The 2,553-nt window shown below is 53.7% G+C and overlaps 1 protein-coding gene across 1 annotated transcript in view; it reads left to right on the forward strand.

Moving 5' to 3' along the window:
• Positions 1 to 60: 60 nt before the first annotated feature.
• Positions 61 to 2,553, forward strand: part of LOC113204344 (uncharacterized) — a gene marked incomplete in the record, with an annotated part of 31,290 nt that continues 28,797 nt past the window's right edge. The window contains 1 exon segment of the mRNA XM_052274103.1: positions 61 to 230.

Genomic DNA, 2,553 nt, shown 5'->3' on the forward strand with positions numbered 1-2,553 from the left:
GTCTGCTCTAAAACACCCGGCTTACTATGTATTGCCCGGTCTATATGAGGCCCCGCAGCAGGCAGCCGCGACCACTTGGCGCTTAGCACGGGACACGCCGGGACTCACGGCTCAGGCACGGCAGGCACGCAGCGGGACAGCAGGAGAGCAGCAGGACCATCAGGACCAGCAGCAGGGCCAGCAGGACCTGCACGAGCCGCACGGAGGACACCCGACCGACGGACTGCGAGGTGAGTGAGTGCAAGCCGCGGGCAAGGGAAGCATCCCGAAGGATCGGCAGGAGGGAACCGTGGACTGCCGCCTAGCCTAGTGTGTCCCCGCACCAAGTCTACCCCAGCGAATGGGTCCATTGAAACCCACTCCAGGTTTTGTAAAACAAAATTATCGGAGTGAACAGATTGTGACAAACTATTGAATCTTCTTCACCACTCAAAACTTGGCGTACAGCGGACAACAGGTTCGAAAGCCCTTGTAGAAGGAAAGTAAGCCTGACTTGCTCACACAGAAAGTGCCAAAAGTGCATTATTCAGAGAAATTAAGAAAAAATTTGACAGTTCTGGGCAGCCTCTGTGACTCACAGCACTAGTGCCGTGCCGTGAAAATCACATATTTGAGGGTGATTTAAAGAGGAGAAGGGCGATAGGATTGTGCAGACGGTCGTCTTCTCTGGCAATGATCTAGTCAGATAGGACGCCAACGTAGGCTGGTTTATTGGCAATACTCACCCAAACTACATCGTTCTGCTTCTCAGGGCGAGAAACGCCATACCGCAATACTTTCAAGAAAATCCCTAACTAGTGAAAGGCTAGATAGCTATCCCCATAACCATTCTCATTCTACGGCAGTTTTGGCTCACTCAAGTGTCAAGTGATGTTTATATGTTGGCATACGTTTTGTAAGCTATTATTCTTTTAAATATTTTATGGGATTTTTTTTCCGGAGATTCAATTTATCCACTTTTGGGTATTCCCAGTGGACTTTGTTTCCTGGCCTATAAGGGATCATCTAGAAAGTACGCCCGTCGTTCTCCGCCACTGAACTGCGAAGTTCGGCTGATGCAAGCTCCCATAGCGCCCGGTGGGTAGGCAACACCTTGCCTGCAATGCCTGCGTGTACCGCGGGTCGGCCTAGCCCGAGTTTCGCAGGCGTCGAGCTTCCGTGATTTGCCTAATGAATCTGCCTAACTTCCAGCTGTGCACTGATCGGGAAAAGGGGTGTGATTTGAGGCACCCATTTGCTTGCTAGCTTATAATTAGATTTCGCGCTTCAGGCGGTTTTTATATTACATACAACTACGAGGGGGAGAGCGGAGGGAGCGGAACCGGGAAGGTCCAGTATTGTTGGGTATAGTCAGGCTGGTGCTACATTAATGGCAATCTTTGGCCGGCCGGACTGTAGTATCGGGACAGGCCGCGGCGGGCGGCGGGCGACATCAGTAAAAGCATTCTGTCACATTTTTATATTTATTATTTAGTTTCGGTATAAAATGTTTGAAATGCATCATCTGTTGAAATGACGCACCGGGGTACAGGGAAATTTTCCTGCGAGATGTCGTGCAGAAACAATTCAGAATTGTTCTCTGGAGAGCGACTCTGGCATTCACAGTGAGGACGCTGCACCGTGCACGCCCAGATGCGGCACACTTCCGGGACGTTGGAATGAAGCGAGATCGAGCGGGACCCGCTCCGCGCCGTAGGTGCCAATGGGGACGTGCGCGGACGGGGCGACGATGGCGTGGGGAATGGGTTGCCAAGATACACATAAGCCCGGCCGCCTTGTTCCCCGCACGGGGCGCGGGGCGCGGCGCGGTAGAGCCATAGCCCAACAGCCCCACTCCCGACAACCAAAAGCCAAAGTTTGGTGGTAGCGGCAGGGCAGGTCTGTTTGTGAGACCACGCACCCCCGGGTCCCGGCCCCCCTTGCCCCCCGGCCCCCCGCCTCCTGTGCTGGGGGCCCCGGACGCCCGGACGGCAGGCTGGGCCGCCGGACCTGGACCAACGAGGAATCTACTCGGCCGCCGACAGGTCAAGGGGCGAGGGGATGGCGCGTGCGTACGAGTTGTAAATGTGTTACGCAGGGAATGAAAAACACACGAGGTGGGTAGGGTGAGGGGCAGCTTACAGGCGCTTTGTTTGGCTAGTGTGTTATGTGCATGCAAAGAGGAAGCCGGATATTATCCCTCTCACGCTATTTGAGTTATAATTTACAGTCCTCATCCAACGTGAGTGAGGTTCCTCACTATAATTGGGCGATCTTAGAAAAATCTCACTTTCTTGAGAGAGGGGATTTGGTAAGTAAGACTCAAATAGTGCGAGCCGATGAGTCTTCGCTTTACTTGGGCGATTAAAAATTGCATAAACTCATTTCGGGCACGACACTCCCCTGAAGGGATTGTACTGTGTTCAAACATTTTGCCAACCACCCCCAGAAAAATAACTGAAAAATGACATCCCGTGAACATGGGGCCCACTGGGGTCCACAACCGGAGGACTCCGCGTTCCACCAATGCCGTCGCGCCGCCGTCCAAAACCCTTCCCCGCCCACCGCGCCCCG

The sequence above is a fragment of the Frankliniella occidentalis genome, unplaced genomic scaffold (assembly GCF_000697945.3).
Source record: "Frankliniella occidentalis isolate FOCC.00 unplaced genomic scaffold, Focc_3.1 Scaffold336, whole genome shotgun sequence".
Lineage (NCBI taxonomy): Eukaryota > Metazoa > Arthropoda > Insecta > Thysanoptera > Thripidae > Frankliniella > Frankliniella occidentalis.